We start from the raw sequence: 12,196 nt of genomic DNA, 5'->3' as shown, positions 1-12,196 counted from the left end.
GTGCGGGTCTTTTCGCACTTGGATGGGATGACTCGAGGCTGTTCTGCATATCTCTTGAACAATCCCAGTGGATGGAGACAGAGTTGCCCAAGCAGTGACCTCTAAACTAATGATCTGTCTTGTGTGTCGGCTGCACTCCTCCTTCATGTCTTAGCTCCCATCATTTCTTCCCACCAAAGACCCTTCCAGAGAAACTACTTATACTCACATCCTTGTCTTAGGGTCACTTTCTGAGGCGCCCAACCCCCCATAACTCCTGGTGCCGCCGAGAATGGTCGGTGTTGTCCCTCTGTGCCCCAGGAGAGGATCCGCCTTTTAAAAGACACACATTCTTGGGAAATCTCAAAGCTCAGTCGTGAGAATCAACTTACATTTTTCCCTTGTGTAGGAGAATTGAAAATCCACGCATGAAAGGCAGTAGAGTGACCTAGATAATAGTGAGATTATTCAACTTGTCACACAAAGTGGAACGCTCAGGCTGGAAGGAGACATTTATTGTAGAATTGTTATCAGTGGTCCTGTTATAGAGTTCAAATATCCTATCCCTTGAAGGTTCTTCTTTGACTCCCGTTTTGCCCAGAAGGGTAGTTTTTGGCTATATGCTCACCCTCTACTCATGCCCAGTCCTTATCTTTGTATCCAGCCCTAGACTCACGCTCATCCAACCCTACCTCCCCTGTTCCCTCTTTCTGTGTCTCTTCCTCCTTTTCTGCTCCCCAGGGTTTCCCAAGATCCATCTTGGCTCCAGACTCCCACCCTTCAGGGGTAGGAGGTTCCTTGGGTCCACCATCTCTCCTGATCCCCTCTGGTTAGTAGGAGTGGATGTGAGTATAAATGAAGGTCTTGCTCTACCTTTCCTTATGTCCTGGCCCTCCAAGGGGGAATGGGCCCCAGTCTGGAGTCCTGGATTGCCTGGTTATTAGTCTATAGCAAAAAAGGAATTGAATTCAACTATAACTATAAACTGGGAATAAAGGTAGTCTCAATATATTTCAGAAGAATGAAAGCCACAAGGGTTGTTCTTTGATCATAATTGAAAATGTGCTGGATTAATCAAGAAAGGATAACGAGGATTTCCAGATATATTTGGCAATTGAATAGCTTTTTGAATAAAACTATAAAAGGGAATCTCACAGGAAAAAATTGGTCTGATCTGAATGAAAATGATAGTGCATATATGGCATTAATATAGACTTCCTTCAGTCCTGGGAATTCACCTTTGGATAGAAAGATTTATGGTGTTCAAATCATCCCATATTAATGGAGAAGGTATTACACCTAAAACATCTCTAGAAACGCCACTTATCTCTGTAACCTCACTAGGTGTCAGTGTGGGGTTTACATTATGTACATACATGGGAAAATGACAAGCTGATTCTCATGGTTGCTCTGTGTGGGATCTCCATGACACTTACTAATTTAAGTCATCGGTTTCATCATAAGCTTTTCTGTCAAGGGACTTCTGGACAGCACCCAGTGTGGCACCACCAGGAGTCTGAGAGTGAGAGAGGAAAAGTCAGAGGTGACAGGGATAGAGAGGGGAAGGGACAAAGGGGAATCACATGAAGATAGGTGGGACGTGGCCCAGGAGTGTGGAGGGGGAACAATGGCCCACGGAGGAAGGGCTTTGAGTGTTGGGGCAAGAAAGGCAGGAATCTTGGGCATCAGAGTTCTCTGAGTCCAGGGCTCCAATCTCCCTCCAGCGGCCATTTCACTTGGGAAGGTGAGTCCCCATCATTTGGCCTGGGGATGTGGGGCCCAGCCTCAGGATAAGCCAGGGAGAGAGGTGGCTTGAGAGAGAGCATGCTGCTCTTTCGCAGGTAGTTTCTAGAGCTTGCCTGTGGGGAGGTGACCCTGAGCCATCTCCCTCCCTGCCCTGTCCCTGCTGCATTCCTCCTGTACCAGCAGGGCCTAGTTCATGTTCCAAAACCAGGCCCCAAGTCCTGCAGCCTGGAACTGGCACAGAGGCACAGCTGATCTCAACCCACAGTATTTGAGAATAAGGTCCATGTTCTCCCTCTGGAGCTAGCAATGTGCAGTAGGATGAGGGGTTGCTATCCTCATGTTCACTGCCCATCCTGACAAAGGATGTTAGGTGGCTGGTTTCAATCCCTACAGCTTTCTCTTACATCCAGGCAGAAATGTCATACTTCACCAAGCCTTCTTCTGCCTGTGAAGAGATGGCAATTAGTAGTCGAATGTAAAATCCGTTCCTTACCAGACTGATGGAAATGATTTCATCCATCTACCATGTCTAAATCCCCTTTCATTGAAAATACGATCTAAAGAGACATGCAGTGAATTCATAACGCATGTGTAGCTGCCTCTAGGTTTGCATTTTGACCCTGTCACCTATGTGTCACCGAACACTTTATTAGCAAGGTCAAAATAAACTCTTCACAATCAAGATCATGGTGCTAGATGATGTCTTGTATCAGTGGACTTTCATATATCCTGACCTGACTGGAAATTATTCCTAAGAGGAAGAAGAAGGAAAGAAAAATTATAGTAGTTTAATGGGGGTGTCGGTGATTTGTGTAGTACAAAAATTTTGGTGGGTAAACACATTTATCTTTACATTTTTTAAAAAAAGATTTTATTTATCTATTTGACAGAGATCCTAAGTAGGCAGAGAGGCAGGCAGAGAGAGAGGGGGAAGCAGGCTCCCTGTTGAGCCAAGGGCCTGATGCAGGGCTCATTCCCAGGACCCTGAAATCATTTCCTGAACCAAAGGCAGAGGCATCATGCACTGAGCCACCCAGGCGCCCCTGTTACTTTACATTTTGTATGTCAGTAGTCTTTATTATTGAACGGAGTGGTGCAAGCACTACAAATTATGTAGTGACATTGTCAAGTTCGGTTCATTCTTCACTCACACAGAAAGAAGGAAGTGATTTCTTTGTGTCTGAGGTGCTGTCACAGAGGCCTGCCCACGTGTAGGGAACAGGTTCCCTGGGATCAGAGCAGCTTCTGTGCCTCCCGCTGAGCAGCCCCAGCTTAGAGCATTGCAGGGATTCCCAGGACATTGGGCAGAGGGCGCCCGTGCACCTCAGGCCGGCAGGGGGCGCTTTGTCTGCGCATGCACCGCAGCAGACTTAGGGAGGAGCCGGCGCGCCACAATGTCATCTGACGCTGGGTTCTACAGGGCCTGAAGTCTTTCTGCCACCAGCTGAGGACCCAGTGCCCCTCAGAGAGCCAGGGCTGCATTTGCAGCCAATTCTGACGCTGCTGCAGAGAGACACTCGGGGCTTTGCAGCAGATTGGTGCCTCATGTGGTGCGATGCAGAAGCGGCCTTGTTGGCTGAGAGCTGAGGAGGGGCCTTTGGGCAGCTTCCCAAGACATGCTGGTAGGTGAGCTGCCTCGTTGTTGCATTTTTGGTGTTGTTCCCACGGTGTGGTCCTCATTTTCCTCGAGGGTATTTGAATAAGACCTATTTTACTCAGGGATCCATAGATGGGGGCATCACAGGACACCATACTGGAGATGCCATGGTTGGTTTGTTACAGATGCAGGCTTGTTTCTGGGGAGAAATCCTGACTCAAATTAAGAGGAACAGGAGCAGCATGTAGTTGGGAGCTGAAAACCCCAACTGCTGACTCTCGGGGCATCCTAGAAGAATGCGCTTGGGGCCCACTTGCCGATTACTGCTGGAATCAGAGCCCCAGGTAAAAAAAAAAAAATGCCATCCAGTTTGTAACCTTCCAGGTTACAATTATCAGCAAATGTTGGGTTTGTTGAGTAGAAAGGAAAACTGAATATAGGCCAAAGAAGCTGTGACTGATCCTTTGGTACATGGGGGAACTTCGGAGAGGTTCATTGTTGTCGGAGACAGGGGGCAATTTGAAAGGCTGTTAAGAACCAGAAGTGCATTGGAGGCATCTGGTAGTTCAAATCTCTATGGCTTTTCATGGGTGAGTCCTGTTGGAGGAGGTGGGGGGCTGGATAGAGAGATGAGAATAGAGTTCTGCTAGCTGGAATAGTGCAGTACCCATGTGCAAGGTCCAGTCCATGTCCTCGTTTTGGTTCCCCCATTTATTTGGAGTGGTAGTGTGTCAGAACACCCCCCTACCAAAACCTCTTCCCTCTGCTGTGACATTCCCCTTATGGCTTTGCCCCTTCTGATCAAGATTTGCCTTGATAAATGAAATAAGTCAGTCAGAGAAAGACAGGTACTATACAATTTCACTCATTTGTGGAAATTATGATATAAAACACATGAGCAAAGAGAAGGAAAAACAGGCAAACTAAGGAACAAACTCTTAGCTAGAGAACAACCTGTTGGTAATCAGAGAGGAGGTGTTGCAGGGGATGGTTTCAACAGGTAATGGGGATTGAGTCGTATTCTTGCAATGAGTGCCAGGGGTTGCATGGAAGTACTGAATCGCGATTATACACCTGAAATGAACAGAACAGTGTGTGTGAGTTAATTGTACTATAAATTAAAAGTTCAGGAAAGTTTCCTTGGAGGAATTTCAAATCAACAGTCAAGTTCTTTGTATTTAGTGGTTTTGTGTTTCAGTGCCAGCAAAGCCTTTTCTGGTTGGCATATCCCATGTTGGTTGAACGTGCGTGACAGTTGTAAACTACTCAAGTGAGCCTTGAGGAACAGAGAGGGTTAAAAGGGAGAAAGCCAGGCGCTTTCTGTCCAGTGCCGTTTCCTCCTGCATCTCTTCTTTTCTGTTTCCTTGTAGCGTCCACACAGAAGTCTGCCAACACTGCTTATCCTAGAACTGGCAGATATGGCCTGCAATGACCCAAGGCCCTAACCCTATCCCTAGTTCGGGTTTTTAGGCTTCCATTCTGAGGGGCCTGGTCCCCAAGCCCCCCGGATTAAGGACCCCAGAGTGACACCCCAGGAATTTGCACTCCACACGGATGGAAACCTTGCCATTTGGAGCTGCACCGAACCCTCAGAGCGGGAGAAACCTGCATGTCCCCTAAAGCCACCCCTACCATCAGCGGCCCCCCAGCAACAAACTCTGATTCTTCAGGGTCACCAGATGAATGTCCTAAATTCAGCCCCAAGGGGAGCCCGCCTCAGCGCTGTCAAATCGGGCCTGCCATGTCCCTAGGCCCTGAACCTAGCCCTAGGTGAGGAGTACAGGCTTCCATGCCCAGAGGCCTGTCCCCCAAGCCCGCTGATGGGCACCTCTGAGACTCATGGTGGCATAGATTAAGGATGCCTCAGTGACACCCCAGGACTGCACCCACCACACAGGAGGAAACCGTGCCCTTTGGAGTCCTGCCAAATCCTCAGAGTGGAAGAAACATTCATGCCCCTCTGAGGACACCCCCAGCATCTGTTGCCTCCCTGGACACAAACTTGGAGTCTGACGTGCTGCCTGATGCCCACTCTGACATCAGCCCACTGGGGAGCCCGCCTCAGCACAGGCAGATCGAGACTGCCTTGCCCCTAGGCCCTTACTGTAACTCTAGTTTCTGTTTTCAGGCTTCTATCCCCAGAAGCCTGGCCCCCAAACTCCCCAGATTCCTGCAACAACCCAGGAATCCGACTGACATGTGGCGGGATAGCATGCTGTTTTGGAGCTCTGCAGTTCCCTCAGACAGGGAGAAAACTTCATGCCCTTCTAAAGCCACCCCCACCATCAGCGGTCCCCCTGGCCATAAACCATGATTCTGCCACACTGTCGGATGCATTCCCTCAACTCAACCCCGAGGGGAGGCTGCATCATTGGACACAGATCAGGCCTGCCATGCCCCAAGGCCATAACTCTAACCCTAAGTTGTGTTTTCAGGCTTCCTTCCCTGGGGGGCCTGTCCCCCAAGCACTCTAGATTGGGAAACCTGGAGCCACACCATTGGAGTTCCCCTGCCACGCAGCAAGAAACCAGTCCATTTGGAGCTGTGCAGAACCCTCAGAGCCAGAGAAACCTGCATGCCCCCATGAGGACTCCCCCATGTTCTGCAGGCCCCGGCTACAAACCTGGAGCCTGATGCACCACCTGACCGCCATCCTCAACTCAGCTCCTGGGGGAACCTACCTCTGGACTAGCAGTTCAGGCCTGCCACACCCCTAGCTCAGCTCTCCTCAGGGACCCCTGTCAGCTCTAGGCAGACCTGGAAGTCCCCTGCCTGCGCCAAAGCTCTGAGATCTCCCTGTCTTCTCAATTTACACTGGCCCAAGGCTTTCATGAGAAAGGGAGAAGGCTACCTCCTGAATGCTTAACACCTCCTTTCCTCTGCTGCCACATTTCTCTCCACTAACCTTTGTACTTGGGAAAACTGGAAGGAACATATCAGTGGAACATGGACATGCTCTGAGATCTGAATCTGTCACTGCAGCTTTCTGAGGACTCCTTATGCAATCAGAAATTAGTGTATCCTACCACAGTGTATTTGAAAATGATCATCTACAGAATAGGAGAGCTAGAATGGCTCCATCTTTGCCTCCTCTTCATGAAGCAGAACATGGTCTTCTTTTCTTCATTGACTTCAATTCCAATTCGTTTCCGTGCAGTGTTCATTCCTTTGCTTTGAGGTAGGATTTCATGCTTCCTCACCTGCATAGAACACCCAGCGCTCATCAAAACAAGTACCCTCCCTAATAGCCGTCACCCTTTAACCCTTCCCCCCACACCCCTGCCCTCTAGCAACCCTCGGTTTGTGCTCTATGGTTGAGTCTGTTTCCTCATTGGCCTATCTTCCTCCCCTCACTATGTTCATCTGTTTTCTTTCTGAAATTCCATAGAAGTCAAATCATAGGCTATTGGTCTTTTCTTGCTGATTTTGCTTAGCTAAATCCACTCTAGATCCAACCACATACTTGCAAATGGTAAGATTTCATTCTTTTTGAACCTGGCTCCCAGTCCATATATATATATATATATATATATATATATATATATATATCTATCTACAGTGAATGGACATTGGGACTCCCTCTTTCATTTCGCTATGGTTGATAATGCTGCTGTAAATATCATGGTGCTTGTACCCCATTGAATGTGCATTTTTGTGCCCTTTAGGGAAATACCTAGGAGGGCAATGGCTGGATCCTAGGGTTGTTCAGTTCTTAGATTTTAGAGGAACCATGATACTCTTTTCAAGAGTGGCTGCAACAACCCGCATGCCCACTGACAGTGCAGGATGGTTCTGCTTTAAGCAGAATATTTCCTGCCAGCAATTTCCTAAGAGAGAAAAGGAAAACCTGTGGGATAATATGATGCACCCAGTGTTAGGCAAGCAGCCACAGAAACTCACCCCAGGGTTCCTGATGCCAAGCCCCATGAAGCCATCAGAATGCCTCTATCCAGGGGAATTCCCAAATCTCCTCTTCTGACTTTACCACCCATGAAACTGCAGAGATAATACGGCATGTCCAACTATCTAGATAGTCCAGCAAGTGAAACTAGAAAGTCAAGCTTCCCTTTTAAATCGTCCAAGGCTCCTTGGAATCCTTTTGAATTTTCCCTCTGCCCTCATTGGAACTCTTCCGATAAAAAAGATGAATCCAAGGAGATACATCACCCTGGACAAAGGAGAAGCCATCATCCATCTAACCACAAACAGCCACCTAACTCTAGATGCTGGCCATTCTACCACAGCCTAGGACCACTGGAATAAACACTGTTAGATGAAGGAAAACATTCTATGTTCCAAACACACACCCAGTCAATCTCATCTTCCCTTTTGAAACCAGGAGATTGCCTAGGAAAGAGATGTTCCAAATAGCTTTGTAAGCCAGAAATAAACAGAGAAAAGGAGATTCCCTACTAGATGCTCCCTGCAGGGAAACTCAGGAACTCTGGCACCCACTCTACATTACTGACAGCTGCTTCAGTGTGACTTTGTGACTCCACTGGAGACAAGAGAAAACCCAGGACATTTGGGGTGAAAGAGAAGTTTTATCTCCCGTCCTGGCATGGATGTGACATTGTGCCCCACGGGCCTGCTATTTTCTCTGAACGTCCTGGGACAAGCTGCATGACTGAGTCAGATGCTGATTCCCAAACTTCAGGTCTCCTGGAGCCAGAGTGAAGAAGGGTTGTCAGGTGGGGATAAGCAGACATCTCCCACCTAAAGCCTGCATACCTGCTCCGATTCTGGGAGAAGGAGAGACACATGCTTGTTTCTTAAGTGGTCATTAACTTCCTCCTAAAGCTGACCAATGTCCTTGTCTTTTCAGAGAAGCAAATATAATCTTCCAAGCAAGCAATCGACTCCTCGGTTCCAAATGCACCATGAGTCAGGTTTGGTTTCTGCCCCGGCTCCAGACCCCCACTGGGAGGACCCTCCTGAACCATCCTGACAACACATTAACAGCATACTTGGGGCAACGGGGCACAATGCTGAGTGTGGGCCCAGCTCCAGGGGTTGTTACCACCTCTCTTGAGTCTGGGGAAACAGAGTCTTCAGTTCACCACTCCCTCCTGTAAAAACAAGCTGCAGCACCTCACCACTGCCCTCAGAGCCAGCAGGCTGCACGGACTCCTCTTCTGATGTGCTTCCCACTGCAGCTCGCCACTGCCTCCAGTGGTGGCAAGCAGCATTGACATGCCTTCCACGGTTTCTTGCACCACAGCTCACCACTCCCTCCAGGGGCATGAATTGGCACTGCTGGGCCTTCCACAGACTAACACCTCCACATGTCTGAATCCACACTGGTATTGTCCCTCCAGATTGTGGACCTCTGGGCCACACCCCGGGAATCCGCCTGCCACCCAGGAGGAAATTGTGCCATTCGAAGCTGCACAGAACTTTAAAAATGGAACAAACCCGCATGCCTCCCTGAGGACACCCCCAACCTCCACGGCCCCCCTGGTCACAAACTCACAGCCTGACTTGCTTCCTGACCCCCGTGCTTGACTCAGCCCCCTGGGTTCCTGCTTCAGCGCCAGGAGATCGAGCCTGGATACCCCTAAGCACTAACCCAAACCCTTGGTTGTGTTTCCATGCTTCTTTGCCCAGAGACCTGGCCAACAAGCCCTCCAGATTGGGAACACCTGAGCTGCACCCAAGGACTCTGCCTGCCATCCAGGAGGAAACCATTCCATTCAGAGCTGCCCAGGACCCTCAGACCAGGAGAAACCCATATCCATTCCTGAGGCCACCCTCACCACAGACGGCCCACATAGCAACAAAACCCAGAGCCTGACGTGTCACTTGGCCCCATTCTTGACTCAGCCCCCCAGAGATCCTGCCTCAGCACTGGAAGATTGGGTCTGCCATACCCCTAGGCCCTAACCCTAACCCTTCGTTGGCTTTTCAGGCCATACCCCAGGACTCTGGCTACCACCCAGGAGGGAACCGTGCTGATTGGAGCTGCACAAAACCCTAAGAGCAGGAGAAAACTGCATGCCCCCCTAAAGCTACCCCAACCATCAGTGGCCCCTGGCCATAAAGTCCTATTCTGCCGTGGTGCTAGACAAATGCTCTCAAATCGGTCCTGAGGAGAGCCCACCTCAGGGCCAGCAGATCAGGCCTGTAATGCCCCTAGGCCCTAACCCTAACCCTAATTTGGGTTTTCAGGCTTCCATTCTGAGGGGCCTGGCTCCCAAGCTACACTCCAGCACTCTGCCAGCCATGTGGTTGGAAAATCTTGCCATTTGATGCTCCACCAAACGCTCAGATGGGGAGAAAACCGTCAGCGGCCCCCCTGGCCATAAAGCCAGATTCTGCCACACAACTGGACACATGTCCTCAACTCAGCCCTGACAGGAGCCTGCCTCAGTGCCAGCAGATCAGTTGTTCCATGTCCCTAGGCCTTAAACCTAACCCTAGGTAGTTTGTACAGGCTTCCATGCCCAGACAGCTGGCTCCCAAGCCCGCCAAATTGGGGACGCCTGAGACTCTCACCAGTACCACACAGAAAAAGGGAAATAATTAAGATCAGAGCAGAGATCAATGAATTAGAAACTAGAGCTACAGGAGAACACATCAATGAAACTAGAAGCTGGTTCTTTGAAAGAATCAATAAAATTGATAAACCACTGGCCACAGTAATCCAAAAGAAAAGAGAGAGGACCCAAATTAATAAAATTATGAACAAAAAGGAGAGATCATGACTAACAGAGAGGAAATAGAAACAATCATCAGAAATTATTATCAACAGTTACATGCCAATAAGTTAAGCAACCTAGAAGAAATGGATGCATTCCTGGAAACCTATATATTTCCAAATTGAAACAGAAAGAAATTGGCAACCTGACTACACCAATATCTAGCAACGAGATTGAAGCACTGATCAAAAACCTCCCAAAAAACAAGAGCCCAGGACCTGATGGATTCCCTGGGGAATTCTACCAAACATTCAAAAAAGAAATAACACCTATTTTCTTGAAGCTGTTTCAAAAGATAGAAATGGAAGGAAAACTTCCGGACTCTTTCTATGAAGCCAGAATTACCCTGATTCCCAAATCAGGCAAAGACCCCATCAAAAAGGAGAATCTCAGACCAATATCCCTGATGAATATGGATGTCAAGATCCTCAACAAGATCCTAGCTAATAGGATCCAACAGTACGTTAAAAAGATTATCCACCATTATGAGGTGGGATTTATCCCTGGAATGCAAGTGTGGTTCAACATTCGCAAATCAATCAATGTGATGGAACAAATCAGTAAGTGAAGAGAGAAGAACCACATGGTCCTCTCAATCGATGCAGAAAAACCATTCGACAGGATACAGCATCCTTTCCTGATTAAAACACTTCAGAGTATAGGGACAGAAGGAACATTCCTCAACTTCATAAAATGTATCTATGAAAAAGCCACAGTGAATATCATTCTCATAGGGAAAAGCTGACAGCATTCCCTTTGAGATCAGGAACATGACAAGGATGCCCACTCTCACCACTCTTGTTCAACATAGTACTAGAATTCCTAGCAACAGCAATCAGACAACAACAACAACAACAAAAATATATAAAAGTATTCAAATTGACAAAGAAAAAGCCAATATCTCTCTTTGCAGATGATATGACACTTTATATGGAAAACCCAGAAGACTCCACCCCTCAAGCAACTAGAACTCATACAGCAATTCAGTAATGTGGCAGGATATAAAATCAATGCACAGAAATCAGTTGCTTTCTTATACACCAACAATGAAAATATAGAAAAGGAAATTAGAGAATTGATTCCATTTACTATAGCACCAAGAACCATAAGATACCTTGAAATAAACCTAACCAAAGAGGTAAAGGATCTGTATTCAAGAACTACAGAACACTCATGAAAGAAATTGAAGAAACAAAAATATGGAAAAGCATTCCATCTCATGGATCAGAAGGATAAACATTGTTAAAATGTCTATACTGCCCAGAGCAATCTACATTTTCAATGCCATCCCAATAAAAATTCCGCTGGCATTTTTCAAAGTGCTAGAACAAACAATCCTAAAATTTGTATGGAACCAGAAAAGACCCCGAATTGCTAAGGAAATGTTAAAAAAGAAAAACAAGCTGGGGCATCACATTGCCTGATTTCAAGCTTTACTACAAAGCTGTGATTATCAAGACAGCATGGTACTGGCACAAAAACAGACACATAGACCAGTGGAACAGAGTAGAGAGCCCAGATATGGACCTGCAACTCTATGTTCAAATTATCTTCAACAAAGAAGGAAAAAATATACAGTGGAAAAAGACAGTCTCTTCAATAAATGGTGCTGGGAAAAGTAGACAGTTATGTATAGAAGAATGAAACTCGACCATTCTTACACCATACACAAAGATAAACTCGAAATGGAAAAAAGACCTCCATGTGAGGCAAGAATCAAAATCCTAGAGGAGAACATAGGCAGTGACCTCTTTGACATCAGACACAGCAAGTTCTTTCAAGATATGTCTCCAAAGAAAAAAGGGAAAAAAGGTGAACATGAACTTTTGGGGCTTCATCAAGATCAAAAGCTTCTGCACAGCAAAGGAAACAGTCCACAAAACAAAGAGGCAACCCATGGAATGGGAGAAGATATTTGCAAATGACACTACAGACAAAGGACTGATATCCAGAATCTATAAAGAACTCCTCAAACTCAACACACACAAAACAGATAATCATGTCAAAAAAATGGGCAGAAGGCATGAACAGACACTTCTCCAAAGAAGACATACAAATGGCTAACAGACACATGAAAAAATGTTCATCATCATTAACCATCAAGGAAATTCAAATAAAAAACACATTGAGATACCACCTTACACCAGTTAGAATGGCCAAAATTAATAAGATAGGG

Source organism: Enhydra lutris, unplaced genomic scaffold (genome assembly GCF_002288905.1).
Source record: "Enhydra lutris kenyoni isolate GAN:26980312 unplaced genomic scaffold, ASM228890v2 scaffoldscaffold90, whole genome shotgun sequence".
Classification (NCBI taxonomy): domain Eukaryota; kingdom Metazoa; phylum Chordata; class Mammalia; order Carnivora; family Mustelidae; genus Enhydra; species Enhydra lutris.
Note: the sequence above shows the minus strand (reverse complement) of the source record.